The following is a 17,947-nucleotide window of genomic DNA, read 5'->3' as shown; positions in this document are numbered from 1 at the left end:
CCTCAAGTCCTGCGCCGCCGCCGCCGCCGCCGCCGCCGCCGCCGCCGCCGCCGCCTGGGGCCCAGGCTCCGCGGCCCGCCCCCTTTCCGGCGGCGCCCCGCCCACTTCCCCTCCCCGCCGCGCTGCCCCCGCCCCTCTCTGCGTCCCCGCCCCGCGCCCTCGCCCCCGCCCCCTTGGCGCCCCACCTCCCGGGCTCTCCGACGGCCCCGCCCACTTAGCGCCCACCCGACCTCCGGCGCTTCGGCGCTCACCCCCGCGTTCCCGGTTCACCGTGGACCCCTACCCCGTACCCCCCGCGCCCTACCCCGTACCCCCCGCGCCCACCCCCACCGCTGCGCCCATCCCCGGCGCCACCTTGAGAACCTCTCGAGACTCCCGCCTCACCCCCACGCCCTCCTCGCGCGATCGAGCCCTGCCCGGGCTGCCCCACTCCCGGCGAGGTGGGTTCCGCGACCAGCCCCCAAAGCTGCTTGTAAGTACTGATGGGGGAGGGTCACCTCAGACGCCACCCGACGAGGCGGGCTAGTGCGGGGAGTCGGGGTACAGAGGCTCCCCCTCGGGGCGGGCAGGACGTCGGGGAGGTTTGGCCGTGCTGGTGATCCCACCGGCGGTCACCGTCCCCGGAGGCCAGGATCCACCTGGCGGCGTCCGCGCTGACCGAGGTGGGAGGAGGCGGGGCTCTGGAGGCACTAGTTCGCTCCGGGGCGCGCTGGCCTTCTCAGTAAATGGCAGTGTCCAGCCGTGCCGACAGCAGCCAAGAAGAGCGCCAGGTCCACTTTGGGAACTTCAAAATGCGAACGAACACGTCTTTCAGCCTGGCTGTGAACGCGAGGGTAGTTCTCAACGGAAATAGCAGAGTGGAGAACGGGATTATCGCTCAGAAACTGTCCATCAGCTCTGAGGCGAAAATAAACACGATTCACACCTCAGAGAGGGAGAGAAAAGAGAGAGAAGCAGGCTCTACCCTTTGGAGGAAGAATAAAAATGACAGATGTTATAACCAGATTAGAGACAGAAAAGGTAAAAACAAAAGCTAGGGACCGATTTGCAGAGACCACCTCATTGCAGATTGAAAACTACTGCAGTATATAGAGAGTGGATAAATTTAATGCCCATTGATCGTTGGTTTTCATTATAAAAGGGACTTAATTGTTCTAAATGTATTCAATAGGATCACAGTTATAAAGTGTTCTGAGCGCTTCAGGCATTCAACATAAAAGAGCCCTGCACTTTTGGGGGTTTTTCCCCTTTAATCTACCACCCCCCTTAAAACCCTCTCCAGAATCAGCATTCTCGCTGGACCCTTGCGACTGGGTGAGACCAACATGGAGAAGCCCCAGCGCAAGCAGTGTGATTCAAGGGTATCAGGAAAGCTTCCCACCCCACCCAGTGCCCAGAATTTTCCTTCTCATCACCGTGCCTCACCTTCCACTAATTGCCTAGTTCCCTTTCCGGATTTCAGGGATTCATTCATTCGCCTATTTAAACAGTGGGTTTCTGGGAGAGTTACAGATTTGCTGGTGCCGAGACTAAGGGAGAGGAAGAGATGGGACATTTGATCTTTGGTTCACACCCTGGTGTCCTGCAGTAGCTAACAGAAGTCACTGAAGTGAGGTGTTCGGAGGTTCGGTTATGTGATGGTACAATAAGAAAAGAAATAATTTCAAAGTATCTGGGCACTGAACTCATTTGAAAGCACGTACTTGAGATAATTACGGATGGCAAGAAGGAAAGAGGCTTGGGGCCAGCGGGATAGCAGCATGAGATCCCTGATGCCAGGACGAGAGAGACAGTTTACATGATACAAACCCTACAATATTAAAGGCAGCTTCTGTGTTCAGATATATACTCAACGAGATGAACACATTGAAATTGTCCCCTTTATATCAATTGTCCCCTTTATATCAACAAACAACATCCAGTGTGAATAGTCGAAATTTCTCCAGAATTTCTGTGGTACTGATTAAGACTTTATTTGTATAAACCCAAAACATAATTATGCAAGAGCCCACCAAATATTTTGACACCCATGGGGCATGTCAGATAGTACCTGCTTATTCAAGTGCAAATATAAGGTACCTTTTAAGGTTCATGCTTATATCAGGAATGAAGTAATTTTTTAAAACTTCTGAAAATATGTGTTTTTGCTTTAATTCAAGTCTGAAACACCAGCATTCTGACCTCAAACCAGAATGAACCCCAGCCATCTCTTATGCAGCTAAATCAGTCTTTTTTTGTTTGTTTCTCTTGTGTTTTGTTTGTGCACAGGCTCTTGGAAGTCAGAAAATACAGACTTTTTGTTTCTTTTTTTTGTCACACTGCGCGGCATGTGGGATCTCAGTTCCCTGACCAGGGATCGAACCAACAACACCCACGTTGGAATGCGCAGAGTCTTAACCACTGGACCGCCAGGGAAGTCCCAGATAATACAGACTTTTAATTCAGTGCTCTAGTCGTTAACCCACATGTCTTCTTAGACTTTTCTGTAGGTCAAGGTCCAGGACCTGGGCCTGGGAGCACTGGCCTCACATCTGCTGACACTGAGTGGATCTCAGCTTTGTCTCCCAGCCTTTTCAGCCAGGAGTGCGCTGTGAGCTCAGAGTGAACTTTCAAAGACTCACCAAGAGGCATTCTCATCTCCCTCCCCGCTGTCCTTCCACTAATCCAGCCACTTCATCCCACCCCTAATCCCTACCCACTTGGTGTGTGCTTTCTGGAACATCACAGAGTCCTTCTGTGCTTTTTTATAATTCTAAAAGTTTAATAACTTAGGTTGTGGACAGAACAGAAGGAACCTGAAAAATACATTAAAATGTCGATTGAGCTTTCTTTTTAGAGCTGATGACCTTAAATTCCGCTAAGCAGAGAAAAATTTGTCTTCTTGTCCATGGTAAACATTTTTCGCTTGTGTCAAGACCTAAAATTAGAATACTTTGAGAGCAATTGTGCAATGTATTTAGCCTCAATTTTAGCAAATGTATTTATTTCAAGATGTAATTTCTTATGTTTCTGTCATTTCTAAAACAAGTTATAAATTAAAAAGTGTACACAGAGCCTTTCAAAGGTCTTTACATGCAACTGTGTAGACACTAAGTGGGACTAAGAACTTAGCATGTAATCACAGATTCTTCTTCCTTTTTTTTCCCCCAGGAGAAGGAAGGATTTATTACTTGCAGGAAGTAAGGAGAGCACTGCAGATCTTTCCCAAAGCATTGTCTCCGCGGATTCTTTCATATAGTTTTTATATATAAGAAAACTATATGAAAGAATCTTGTAACCTCAACAATATTGTGTTGAGTCAGGGACAAGGACAAGGCTTTTCGTAGCTGCCATTGCACCTGACACAATGCTAGGCACCTAGGGGTATTAAAAAAATTTTTAAAGAATGTATCATTAGACGTAACTTGTTGAATACCTACTATGTGTAAACCACAGTGCTAAGCTCTGTGATGAACAGAAAGATGGGTACATAAAGAGGTTCAATCCATGACTTCAAGTCATTTACAGTCTATCAGGGGAGATGACATTGTCATAGAAGTAGAAAGCAAACACTGGCAGTCCCAGCAGGGAAAGATGCTTCGTGGGGATTCAGAAAACGTATACAAGGAGCGTGTTCATTTAAATTGGGCTTGAAGGGTAAGTAGACTTTCGGTGAGTGAAGACAGACCAGGGAGGGATGGGAAGAGTCCTAGTTGGTTGGAAGGTGGGTTTCATTTGGGAGACAAAGGGCAGAGGGGTGAGAACCATGGCTCTGACCTTAGACCAGGGAGGGTTTCAGAATGCACGCTCGGAAGTTTGGACTCTACTTCTTAGGCAGGGAAGCTATTGAGCATTTTGAAGCAACACAGCCTGAGCCTTAGAAGATCTTTCTGGCACTTGCATATCCAGCAGGTTGCACGTGGAAGCAGAGGTTAGAGGCAGGGAGAGTAGTTGAGAGGCGAATGCATCTTTGAATTGAGAGGAAATGAAGGCCTGAATTAGGTGGCGGAAAGCAAAGGATAGGAAACGGAAAGCTAGCACTTGATAGATTTCTCATATATTTTTCCCATTTGACCTACACAACTTCTGGGAGATGAGTATTAGTTCGAGTTCCATCTGACGAATGCGGAATAAGGTAGCTGACTTGCCTAGGTCTTGCTCGTCTCGTAAATGATGGGACCTTGCCAAAGGCCACTGTCTTCTTACCGGGGAGATGCCAGAGACAGAATCCGAGGAGCTGTTTGGTTGTGTAAAGGCTGGACCAGAGTGGGCATTTAGAGGTGACGGTTGAAACACTTAAAATGGAAGAGATCACAGAGAGAGCACCTCTCAAGCAGTATTTGGAAACACTGTCACTCACTAGCCCTTTGAAGTTAAAAAAAAAAGAAGAAAAAAATGCCAAAGGGAGTGCAAAAACCTAGAAAATGCAGTAAGTGAATTAGAACATTGGGGGAAAATCCGCCACAAACTTGATTTTCTGAAGTGCAAGGTGAAGCATCTAGCCGAGGAGCTTAACCAGACAATAATGTGCCCTTCAGAGACGAGAAGGGACGGTCATCAAATCTAGTGGGAGAGGAGAAGGAGAAGTGGGTAGAGAACTAGAGTAGTGTGTGTGAGAAATCCAGGCAAGAGGTGACAGAGAAATAGAGGGGAAGGGACTTCCCTGGTGGTCCAGGGGTTAAGAATCCGCCTTCCAATGCAGGGGATGCGGGTTTGATCCCTGGTCAGGGAGCCAAGATCCCACATGCAGTGGGGCAAGTAAGCCCGCACACCACAACTACTGAGCCCATGTGCCACAACTAGAGAGACACCCACGTGCCACAACAAAAGACCCCGCATGCCACAACTAAGACCTGATGCAGCCAAAAAAAAAAGATGAGCAAGTGAGTGGGAGGGGGAAAAAAAGCATAAAGAGAAGGGGGAAATGCTTGGATTAATGTCATTTATTCATTTCTCTCTTCCTGCCTCCCTCTCTCCCGCTCTTCCTTCCTTCTTTGCTCTTTGATCTACTTTGTGGCAGGCAGTGAGCCAGGCTCAGAGATACAAATAAGTCACTCCGAGATAATGAATGAAAGGCTTTTAAGAACATGGTAATTATTTTTGTTAATGGGGTCCCATCCTCTCCGTAAACATCTGAAATGATCCGGGTCACACCGGATGAAACCTGTCCATTCAACTTGCAGACCTTTCTAACTTTTAGAAATAATTTTCCTCCTTGGTGGCAATTTTAAAAGCCCTTTTGGGCTTCCCTGGTGGCGCAGTGGTTGGGAGTCCGCCTGCCGATGCAGGGGACGCGGGTTCGTTCCCCGGTCCGGGGAGATCCCACATGCCACGGAGCAGCCTGTGCTCCACAACGGGCGAGGCCACAGCAGTGAGAGGCCCGTGTACTGCAAAAAAAAAAAAAAAAAAAAAAAATGCCCTTTTACGTCCATGATCTCATTTATCTCCACAGGAGTCTTTACTTAGTCAAAGCTATGCCCCCAACTATAAGAATCCTGGTTCTGCTCAGGCCCTGCCCCTTCAGGTGGTTATAGCACAGCTGCTTTTCGTCCCACTCCTCTGGGATATTCCTGCTTCCCGTCAAACATCCTGAGGGCCTGCAGCTCACCTTTTGTGAAGACAATGGTTTTGAATTCTTTGCCCCCTTTATTAGTCTCCTCCAGACACATACAGTTTTGTCAGTATTTTTCTTGAAAGGTAGTGTCCATATGAAAGTGAAAAACTTCCAGATGTGTTGGACAAGTTCTAAAGAGCATTGGACTATTTCCTCCATTTTCCCATTGCCTTACTTCTTTTTTTTTTTTTTTTTTTTTTTTTTTTTGTGCGGTACGCGGGCCTCTCACTATTGCGGCCTCTCCCGTTGCGGAGCACAGGCTCCGGACGCGCAGGCTCAGCGGCCATGGCTCACGGGCTCAGCCGCTCCGCGGCATGTGGGATCCTCCCGGACCGGGGCGCGAACCCGTGTCCCCCGCATCGGCAGGCGGACTCCCAACCTCTGCGCCACCAGGGAAGCCCGACTTACTTCTTTTGAAGCTTAAAATCAAATTAAAGTTTGGAGTTGACACATCCCACTTATGAATAATATTGACCTTTAATCCAACTTTAGTTTTAACCCCTTTTCAAGTAAGTTGCACAAGAGAATAAATCTATCCCCATAAGTGTTAGAAGTTTTAAAGGATAAACAAATATACGTTTATTTAGGCACAGGACATTCCTGGAAGGACATGTGAGAAAGTGGCTCCTTGCTTCTAGGCAGTGGGAAAGGGGGTTCTCAGAGGGAGGTTTTTTAACCTTTTACTTTATACCCTTTTGGACTATTTGCATTTTACGTTAAATATGTGATAAAATTAAAGGTATAATTATATTCCTAACTATATTTAGTCAAGTATAAATTTTAATTTATAGAATTAAATTTTAACTTATAAAACACTTAAGTGCCTCTTTTCGTATGAACTACAATTAAGCTGAAAGCTTATTTTTGTATGGTTGGATTTTTTAACGTAAATGCAGTACTTTCACTTATCTATAGAAATTTCAGCTTGTTTTATTCAACTGCATACAGTCCGGGAAAAGCTTTTTGATTCTTTAACTTAATACCTGTCTTACCCCAGAATGATCTCACCTGCCAAATTAATAAATATACCATTTATGGTGGTAAAGATAGTGGTAAAACCTAATATTTTTGAGGGCTTAATATGTTCTGTGTACTGGGGTAAGCATCTTACAGACAGTATCTCTTTTACTCTTCGTAACACCCCTTTGAGGTTGGTGTAATTATCCCCAGTCATGGATGATGAAACCAAAGTTAAGAGAAGAAAGTTAACTTGCTCACATTCACACATGTGGTTGGTGGTAGTACTGAGATTTGAAATTAAGGTCTCTCTGACTCAGAGCAGATGTTCTTTTTTTTTTTTTTTAAATTGTGGTAATAAACACAAACATGAAGTCTACCCTCTTTACAAATGGTAAAGTGCACAGTACAGTACTGTTAACTCTATGCACTTTGCAGAGCGGGTGTTCTTAACCCCTGCGCGATCCAAGCCATCAGGGAAAACGATAAACAGAACAGGGTCAAGGACTGAAACTTGTGCCAGAGACCTTCCGCCAGTGTGACAACAGTATGTTGACTCACATTCTTTCTGTATGTTGTACCATCACCCAACCATGCGGGATATCAAGGGCTAAGAGTACCTAAAACTGAGCTGTCCAGTATGGTAGCCACTAGCCCCAAAGGGCTACTGAGCGCCTGAAACGTGGCCACTCCAAACTGAGATGTGCTGAGCGCTGGATTCCAAAGGCTTAATATGAAATAAAGAATGTAAGGGGCTTCCCTGGTGGCACAGTGGTTGAGAGTCCGCCTGCCGATGCAGGGGACACGGGTTCGTGCCCCGGTCCGGGAAGATCCCACATGCCGCGGAGCGGCTGGGCCCGTGAGCCATGGCCGCTGAGCCTGCGCGTCCGGAGCCTGTGCTCCGCAACGGGAGAGGCCACAACAGTGAGAGGCCCGTGTACCGCAAAAAAAAAAAAAAAAAAGAATGTAAGGTGTCTCATTAACAACTGTTTACATTGATTGCATGTTGAAAAAATATTTTGGATACATTTGGTTACATAAAATGTATTATTAAAATTAATTTCATCTGTTTATTTTTTATGTGGCTATTAGAAATTTTATAATTACATATGAGGCCTGCTTTTGTGGCTCCCATTGTATTTCTGTTGGACAGTGCTGGCTTAAAATAAGTCCTGAGTCCCCAGGAGCTTACAATTCAGATATACGTATATGAAAGGGTTAAAAACAAAAGAAGCGTTGTTGAGTAATACACATGCCGAAATAGAATGCTGCAGACTACAGGAGTTCACACACAGGGACCATCAACAGAGAAAGGACTTGCAAGAAGAGCTGGACTTCTCTGGGCCTTTAAGGAGTTAAAAAGACGGGGCTTGCAGGACAGGGGCCCACATGAGCTCCACAGCAGGCAGAGGGAGACGGGGCCTGTGCGCAAGAATGAGGTTGGGAATGTGAATGGAGCAGGTAACTGAGGCTGAGGAACCCCACCGAGACCAGGTGGGAAAACGTTCAGAAAGGGCTCTGGTACTTGCCCTTCAGCAGAGAGGGAGAACAGATGTTTTTAGTGCAGGAATGATGCAATCTGCATTTCGATGTTTTCAGGACAGAAGGTCTCACATATGTATTACTGAACCTACTAGTGCAGAGGCATGGAAACAAAGAGAAAAATCATTTTCCCAATAAAACATGTCCAACTGTCCAGTTAGTGGTGATAAGATAAGGTGCTCCTGAACTTGATACAGCATTAAGTAGGGTGCTCTCTCCTGTGGGATCCCTGAAAGACCCAGCTCGGCTGGTCTCTACTGTCTCCTCTTGGAGTTAGACCTGATTTTATTTTATATATTTTTAAAATATTTACGTTTATTTATTTATTTGGCTGTGTCTGGTCTTAGTTGCGGCACACGGGATCTTTGGTTGCAGTGCACGGGCTTCTCTCTAGTTGTGGCACGCGGGCTCTAGAGCACGTGGGCTTAGTTGCCCCGCCGCCATGTGGGACCTCAGTTCCCCGACCAGGGATCTAACCCATGTCCCCTGCATTGGAAGGCGGATTCTTAACCACTGGACGGCCAAGGAAGTCCCTAGACCTGATTTTATTACCAGTTTTCATCCAAATCCATTTGGGGAATGAGATGATTATGCTTTTGTTTCTTGGCCAGGAATCTCTTAATCCTGAAAATCTAGTGAGGTGACCCGACAAGAACAGAGTCCATCGCACACACCACGATGAGCTAAATCTGTGTTTTAGAACGTGAACGTGGCAGGGCTCAGGATGGATGGGGTCGGGGAGGGGAAGAACCTGACACAAGAAAAGAAGGAAAGAACAATTAAGAAGCGAATGTTTCTGTCCAGACAGGAGTTAAAGCTGGCCCCTACACCGGGGGCCTGGCTCTGAGGATGAAGATGGGCAGGAGGAGAGAGACCTTTAACCAAAAGTAACATAGTATTTGATGACTGGTGGGATATAGAGACTTGAGAATCATCCTCAGAGACTGTCTATCTATGAATGCTTACTTTTTTATCCCGAATAAATGAGAGTTGAGAGGATGATTACATTGGTCACTGGGACTGTCACACACAATAAAAGCTGTTCAGTTGACAAGATTCAAGTTGAAACAAGCCATTCAAAAGCCCCCTTTATAATGGCCAGTGTTTCCAAGAATCCTTTGGTTGGGAAATTATTCGCAAATCCCTTTTAGATAACAGCTGAACTGAAACTAAAAATCATGGCGTTTCCCCACTTGGCACTGTTCACTGTTCAAATGAATATCAAATAATGGGGTTAGAATTCACTGGACAGAAAGCTCTCAGCACACATTGGCCAAGAATCTACACAAAGAGCAAAGGGAAATTGGTATGTAAGTAGAATTGGGAGCATCAGACAGAATTAATGCCGACAAAGTCGTCAGTGTTCCGTGCAGCAGAGTGAAAGTGAGCTGTGCTTTCTTCAGCTCTACCAATTCATCCAACTGCACGGCAAAGAGTGGTGTGATCTGGCCAATAGGTTACTACCTTTTTAGTTTTTCTGGTGGGAAGTTTGTTACCAAAGTTAACCAGTTAAATAGATGTATGCGCTCACTCCAGGCAGATTTATTAGCCATAAATTGAAAACAAGTTTTAAAGTGACGGCTTCTCTGTCATCTATCCTAGATACCCTGAGATCTACCATTGTTCATTAATTTTTTTCACTTTATTGGTTCGTTAACTTATTTTTTTTTATTTACTGTATATTAAATAACTACCATGTACGAGCCACTGTGTTATGTGATGGGAATACAAACAACAGCTTCTCCCCTCAAGAAGCACAGGAGACCAGCACATAAGCTCAGAGGTTGAATATCCCTAATTGGTCCTATGATTGAAGTGGGGTAGGCAAAGCCCAGTGCCCTGGGGGCAAAACAAGGCCCTGAGAGCTCAGGCAAGGAGTGACATAATGGGGTTTTGTGTCCATCTTCATCATTCACAGGTTCTATATTTGCGGATTCTGCATTTTCCAATTCGCCTACTTGGTAAAATGTATTTGTAACCTCAAAAACAACACTTGCGGCAGTTTTGTGATCATCTGTGGACCTGGACGGAGAAGTGAAAAATCTGAATCTCCCAGTGTTCACGTCCGCAGCTGAGGTGGAGCATGGGGACCTCTGCCTTCCTGTGTCAGTTCCTACTCTAAAAAAGTGTCCTTTTTGTTGTCTATTTAGTGCCACTTTTTTTGCATTCTTGCGCTTTTTGCTGGTGACTTTATTGTTCAAAAAGGTCCCCATGCTGAGTGCTGAAGGGCTGTCTGGTGCTCCGAAGGGCAAGAAGGCTGTGATGTGTGCTCTGGAGAAAACACTGTGTGTTTGTTAGATAAGATTGTGCAGGCGCTCACTGTGGTGCTGTGGCTGTGTGACATTCATTCCATGTTAATGAATGAGCGAGCTATATCAAGTAAGGTGTCCTTAAACGGAAATGCACGGAAGACAAGGTTAGGTACTGATTAACCGAGGAAAATGTTATGTTCCAGAAGCCCTCAGGGGCCTAAGCCTATATTTCCCCTTAGGAGAAATGGTTCAGCATTTGCTAATTCAGTGTGTGCGGCGACTTCATAGAACATCACTGCTGTGAATAAGAAGAATGGAGAGTATTTTAGAACAATCCCTTTGGCAGAGTTGTGGTCAACGGATTGGAGGGTTTGTTGCTTGCTGTCCTTTTCAGCCTATCAGAGCAGTTCATCTGAAAAGATGAAGGACGTAACCAAGGTAGTAGTGGTGAGGATCTATTCATTCATTTGTTCTTTCATTCAGTACCTATGTCTTGAACACCTGTTACATGAGAGATAGAGCAGAGCACAGGCGGACCAGGCGCCTTCATCGTTGGGTGGAGTGAGGTGGTCAGACCGCCAGGTATCAGTGACCGACTAGGTCTGAGGCAGGAAAGAGAAGCAAGGGGGAGCCCAGCTGTCTGCTGGGCAGGTGAAAGGTGCTGATTCTCCCAAAGAAAAGGAACGTGAGGAGCAGGAATAGTCTTTGAAGGAGACAGTGAAGAAGTTGGTTGGATACATATTGAGTTTCGAGGTATAGGGGACGCTTCCAATTAGAAGACCAGTGGCAGGTAAATATATGGGCCTAGAAATCAAGAAAGCAGTCACTGCCCCCTGTCCTTCCCAAGGTGGGCTCCAGGCAAAGTTATGAAGTAGAAGAAGCCCTCTCAGTGCTTGCCTTATTCTTGGAGCCTCTGCCCTTTGGGTAATCTCTTCCCATTCTGTATCACGTTACTCAGGACATTTGCCTCCATGGATGCCCACCCTACCCCCCTGGGCCTCCTTTCCTGCTCCTTTGGGCCCAGCTCCCTTCCCTTCTCATCCCTTGATTTATAGTCAGTTTCTGGTTCCTCAAGTGCAACCATCCGCCCACCAGATCTCCAGTCAAGTTTTAAAAGCAGTCCTGAATGGGAGCAGAAGTTCTAGGCAGTTGCCCGAAACCCACTCTATTCTTCCTGTCCGGGTGTTCGACAAGCTGGTCTCCCTAGGGGCTGGACACCGGTTTCCATACCTGGCTCTGGCTCCCCTTGGTGCCCTGGCTTTGTGTCCTCCTTGCCTCGGGTAAGAAGCTCCTTGTTTCATGTCTGTCCTCTAAACAGGTCACTTCCTAGGCCTGCCCGAGGAGGATTGCAGAGACGGTTCTTCTAGGTGTCAGTTTATCTTGTAAACTAATGCTCTTGGGGAACAAGTGGCCCTGAGGAGTCCAATTTATTTATTGTTTTTGTACATGTTTCATCTCCTTTACCAGTTTTAAGCTACCTGTTGGCAGAGGTTGTGCTCTGCTCAGCATCGAGTCATCCTCAGCATCAAACACAGGGCAAAGCACTTGGTAGGTACTGAAAAAAGATTTGTGGAATCAGTACTCAAAGTGGGGACTTCAGAGCAAATAAGGAGGGATGTCGTGGCAGGTAGAGTGGTAAGAGGATCTTTTCTTTATCCCTTAAACTGCCCCCTCTAGGCCACTACCAATTTTCCTCATGAAGCAGGGACTTTGATATCTTATCCCCAGGGCTGGGTGAAAACCTGGCCTAGGGTGGGCATTCAGTAATTATTTGTTGAATAAATTATCCCTCAATTTTGCTCTGTGTCTCTCCCAGGTTTTGTGAGGGATACAAAGAGCTTATGCATCAGTTCCGCACTCACCAAATTTCTAATCCAGGATATGTGCGATCTCCTTTGGGAGATGAAGGCTCTAACTTCAAAAATTTGTCTGAGGACTTCTGACTCTGGCCGGATGGTGTCACCGGTACCAGAGTTGCTCTCCCACCTTAATCAACTAGAAAACTGAACAAAACCTAGGAGACAGCTGCTTTTGGCTACTGGATAACAGGCAACAAGGGACTGTGGTCCCTGAGAGAGTGATCACAAATAAGAGAGTCCTGTGGTTGCCCTGGCTTTCCATCCAGAGGCACTTCCAGAATCCCAGCAGAGTGGGGAAGGCTCAATCCTGAAGAGACGGAGATGGGTATGTGGAGAGACAGAGGCAGCTGGAACTCATCGGGCAGAACATGGAGAGGAGAGAGCTATGCAGAGTGGTCCAGAAATCCGTGTGGGGCTACCCTGAAGCCTTTGCTGAACACCTGGCTGCCCAGGCATGGGATGTGATGACAAAGAACAATCGTCAGACCTCCCACAGGGCTGGGAGATGCTGAGATCTGACAACCAGACGGGAGAGACTGGGTGAACACCCAGTGTCAGCAGGCAGTGGAGAAACCAGAGACTGACTTCTCAGTAATGGGGCTCTACTACCTCTAGGTAAAGGCATTTGTTGTATTTAAATGAACCAATCTTCTAAGAATTGGCTTACTTCTTAGGACCATGAAAAGTCCTAGTTCTATTATTCTTAATGTTTGTATACATAGCTTAACTATTTTCTACATGCCCAGATCCCACAGAGACACCCTGGCACCATCAGTTTGAGGCTTAAAGTTGGAAGTTTAGGCATTTTATTAGGAATATTTACAAAATTAGAGCCTACCGTCAAAAGAAGATTAATTTTAATAACTTTTATTTGTGTAGCACTGTATGCTTTCTTGTTAAAGTATAGAGCATGTAATGCAAATTAAATGTTATTTTTTTAAAGTGTAAGTTATAGATAACACAAAGAAGAAAATCAGATGGCCTATAATGCCACCGCTGACAGATAGCAATTCTTTGTACTGTGTCCTTTTTAAAGAGTACTTTGTCATACATTATCTCACTTGGTCATCACAACAGCTGATTAAGCAGATGGAGTGCATATTATTATCCACATTTTACAGATAAAATTAAGTGGCTTGCATAAAAACACTCTGCTTAACGGCCAGGAAGCCAGACCTGGGCTCAGATACTCTGACTGTAGATGCTTCTAGTCCCTGGGAGTTGAAGTTCCCAATGAACTATTCCCAAAAGAGTCTTCAGTTAGCTTTTCCATTAAGGTGGAAAAAAGGCCAAGAAAACAGTTCAACTGTAACCAGCAAATAAACTTTTTAGGCTTAAATAGTTAAGGGAAACCTTTCAGGAAAGTGAAGAGAAATGCATTCAGAAGAAATGCACTGAGACTCATCTTTCCCTGAGTCGAAGAAAGAGGCTGGGTTTCATTTCACTTTCGGGTAGCAGATTTTATGAGAGAGAGGAGGAAATCCTAATTTATATATCACACACTAGGTGAGAGAGCAAGGTAACCCTGATCGAGAATTACACTGGAATAATTTGAGGATGCAACTAAGAGGGGGGAAAGCCTGAAGTTTAAATTGTCATTTTCTAAATCAAAGAAGAATAAAGAATTCTCCCATTTCTCCAATCTGCTGTTTTTTTAAAAGCTGATTCCTCAGTGAATCTATCCTTCTTAAAATCATTCTTCCAGTTTTATTTCAGTCTTCCCTGCCTTTGAAAGCAGCATGGGGAATTCCATGCAGCCTAACTCCTTCCCAGACTTTGGCTAGTCCTTTTAGGTACTTAGCACTCAAAACGGTTTCTCAGATGTTAAGGTTGCCCTATCAGCCAGAGTGAGTTAGTAGCAGAGTAACTCAAATTCACACAGGAGGCAAAAAGGTTTGTCTTTGGCCTCATCCTCACCCTCTTTGCCAATCCTATTTTAAGAGAAATTTTCTGCTTAAACAAAAAAAACAACAAGCAAACTAACAAATGTCAGCAGCTTTACACTAGGTTCAACATTTACATCTAAAGAGGAACATGGGGGGATTCCCTGGTGGCACAGTGGTTAAGAATCCACCTGCCAAGGCAGGGGACACGGGTTCAAGCCCTGGTCCGGGAAGATCCCACATGCCACGGAGCAACTAAGCCCATGCGCCACAACTACTGAGACTGCGCTCTAGAGCCCATAAGCCACAACTACTGAGCCCATGAGCCACAGCTACTGAAGCTTGCGTGCCTAGAGCCCATGCTCTGCAACAAGAGAAGCCACCCCAATGAGAAGCCCGTGTACTGCAACAAAGAGTAGCCCCCGTTCGCCACAACTAGAAAAAGCCCACATGCAGCAGCGAAGACCCAACACAGCCAAAGATAAATAAAAAAATAAGTTTATAAAAAAAAAAACTTATAAAAAAAGAGGAACATGGGATGGGTCACCAACACTTGGACAAGGTGGGTGGTCTTCACTCTGGTTCAGGGCCCCCCATGCCTTACTCTGTTCTTCTCGAATATGCTCCAATTCGTAACTGGGTTTTCTGCTGAGGGTAAGAGTCCTTTTTGTTTCCAAAACATTCCAAAATCATGGACTGCCCAAAATGCATATTTACTCTCTATGCGTATATTAACCCTCTTATCTGGAGGTATCTGGCAAGCCCTGGTGAGCACAGTGAATTCTGCCATCGGGGCAGATTTTGCAGCTGTCAAGAGACCATGTTTTAGAGACAAAGTGAATTTGTTACAGGATATTTTCTTGGTTCAGTCAGATGATATGACCCATCAACCAACAAGATTGAGTCTGCTTTTTGCTAAGATTTCGGATAAATCTATTCATTCATGTACAGAGGTTAGATGATTATGAGTTTCCCCTTCAAGTAACAGAAGAAGAGTACCAGGTTTCAAGGTATTATAATGATGAATGGAAATAGGTAAGTGAGGAAGGAACAGGATTTCATAGGAGGTAAGCCTACATGCTGAGAAATGTATATTTTCAATGAATAGCAAAGATTGTCCAGCAGGAAGGACCATCGAATTTAAAAGAGATCCTAAAACCAGAACAAACTTGGAAGACTCACACTTCCCAATTTTAAAACCTTCTACAGGGACTTCCCTCGTGGCACAGTGGTTAAGAATCTGCCTGCCAAGGCAGGGGACACGGGTTCAAGCCCTGGTCCAGGAAGATCCCATATGCCACAGAGCAACTAAGCCCATGCATCACAACTACTGAGCCTGCCTGGCACAGGAGCCGCAACTACTGAGCCCGCGTACCACAACTACTGTAGCCTGCGTGCCTAGAGCCCATACTCCACAACAAGAGAAGCCACTGCAGTGAGAAGCCTGCACACCTCAACAAAGAATAGCCCCTGCTCGCCGCAACTAGAGAAAGCCCACACACAGCAACGAAGACCAAACGCAGCCAAAAATAAGTAAGTAAATAAATAAAATTAAAAATGAAATCTTCTACAAAGCTCCAGTAACAGATGAATAGATAAAGAAGGTGTGGTACATATATACAATGGAGTATTACTCAGCCATAAAAAGGAACGAAATTGGGTCATTTGTAGAGATGTGGATGGACCTAGAGTCTGTCATACAGCGTGAAGCAAGCCAGAAAGAGAAAAACAAATATATTAACGCATATATGTGTAATCTAGAAAAACGGTACAGATGAACATATTTGCAGAGCAGGAATAGAGACATAGACATAGAGAATGGACGTGTGGACACAACGGGGGAAGGGGAGGGTGGGACTAATCGGGAGATTAGGTTTGACATAAATACACCACCATGTGTAGAATAGATATCTAGTGGGAACCTGCTGTACAGAACAGGGAGCTCAGCTTGGTGCTCTGTGATGACCTAGATGGGTGGGATGCGGGGTGGGAGGGAGGGAAGTCCCTGAGGGAGGGGATATATGTATACATACAGCTGATTCACTTCACTGTACAGCAGAAACTAACACAGCGTTGTAAAGCAATTATACTCCAATAAAAAAACAACAAAAAAAAACCCCACTGTGGAACTGGTGTAGGGTCAGACATATAGATCAATGAAATAGAATTGAGAGCCCAGAAATCAACCATCTCATCTATGGTCAATTGATTTTCCACAAGGGTGCCAAGACCATTTAATGAAGACAGAACAGTCTCTTCAACAAACGGTACTGAGAAAACTGGATAGCCACATGCAAAAGAATGAAGTTGGGCCCTTACCTTACACCAAATATAAAAGTTAACTCAAAATGGATCAAAGAAAATAATAAATTGGTCAAAGACTTAAATTTAAGAGCAAAACTATAACACTCTTAGAAGAAAGCATAGGGAAGATCTTTTTTTTTTTTTTTTTTTTTGGCCATGCTGCATACATGTGGAGTCTCAGTTCCCCAACTAGGAATCGAACCTGCACTCCCTACATTGGAAGCACAGAGTCTTAACCATTGGACTGCCAGCGAAGTCCCAGGGAAGATCTTCATGACTTTGGATTTTGCAATGTGTTCTTAAGTTTGACACCAAAAACACAAGCAACAAAAGAAAAAAGATGAATTGGACTTCATCAAAACTAAAACTTTTGTGCATCAAAGGACACTACCAGGAAAGTTAAAAGACAGCCCAAAGAATGGAAGAAAATATTTGCAAATCATATATGTGAAAAGGTTTAATATTCAGAATATATAAAGAACTCCTGCCTTTCAATAACAAAAAGACAAAAAGGGCTTCCCTGGTGGCACAGTGGTTGAGAATCAGCCTCCCGATGCAGGGGACACGGGTTCGTGCCTCGATCCGGGAAGATCCCACATGCAGCGGAGCGGCTGGGCCCGTGAGCCATGGCCGCTGAGCCTGCGCGTCCGGAGCCTGTGCTCCGCAATGGGAGAAGCCACAACAGTGAGAGGCCTGCGTACCGCAAAAGAAAAAAATAATAATAATAAGGACAAAAAGTCCAGTTTTAAAATGGGCAAAGTACTTGAGTCAACAGTTCTCCAAAGAAGATACACAAGTGGGAAATTATATGAAAAGATGCTAGATACCATTAGTCAATAGGGAAATGCAAATCTAAACCACAATGAGCTACCACTTCACACTATGACAGCTATAATTTAAAAAAAGACATAAGTGTTAGCAAGGATGTAGAGAAGTTGCAACCCTCATACCTTGCTGATCAGAATGTAAAACTGTGCAGCCTCTGTGAAAAAAAAGTTTGGTGGTTCCTCAGAAAGTTAAACAGAATTACCATATGAGCCAGCAATTCCACTCCTAGGTATTCACCCCAAAGAATTGAAATCAGGGACCTAATCGGTACACAAGCCTGTACATCGATGTTCATAGCAGCATTATTCACAATAGCCCCAAATAGAAACAACAAATGTATCCATAAATAGATGAATAAATAAACAAAATGTATTTACAACAGAATATTATTATTCAGTCATAAAAAGAAATGAGATTCTAATATATTCTACAACATAGATGAACCATGAAAAAGTTATGCTAGGTGAAATAAGGGCAAATATTGTATGATTCCACTTATGTAAAATATCTAAATCATAGGGACAGAAAGCAGAGTAAAGGCTACCAGGGACTGTGGGTAGAGGAAACGCTAATGGTTAGAGTTTCTGTTTGGAAAGATGAAAGGTTGGTGAAAGTTTATTTAGAAATAAATAGCAGTGATGATTGCACAAAATAATGACTGTGATATTAATTACCCCTGAATTTAAAAATGGTTAAAATGGAAAATTTTATGTTATATACATTTATTTT

General features: G+C 44.8%; 1 long non-coding RNA gene across 1 annotated transcript; it reads left to right on the top strand.

Annotated features, from left to right (window-relative positions):
* The first annotated feature begins 26 nt into the window (after positions 1-26).
* On the top strand, positions 27-13,845 carry LOC109550932 (uncharacterized). Its single transcript, XR_002177630.3, has 2 exons — positions 27-472; positions 2,269-13,845. It is a non-coding gene; the product is annotated as an uncharacterized lncRNA (long non-coding RNA).
* Positions 13,846-17,947: the final 4,102 nt, after the last annotated feature.

This window comes from Tursiops truncatus, chromosome 16, assembly GCF_011762595.2.
Source record: "Tursiops truncatus isolate mTurTru1 chromosome 16, mTurTru1.mat.Y, whole genome shotgun sequence".
Classification (NCBI taxonomy): Eukaryota; Metazoa; Chordata; class Mammalia; order Artiodactyla; family Delphinidae; genus Tursiops; species Tursiops truncatus.
The sequence above is the reverse complement of the archived record's forward strand: the minus strand, read 5'-3'. Positions and strand labels throughout refer to the sequence as shown.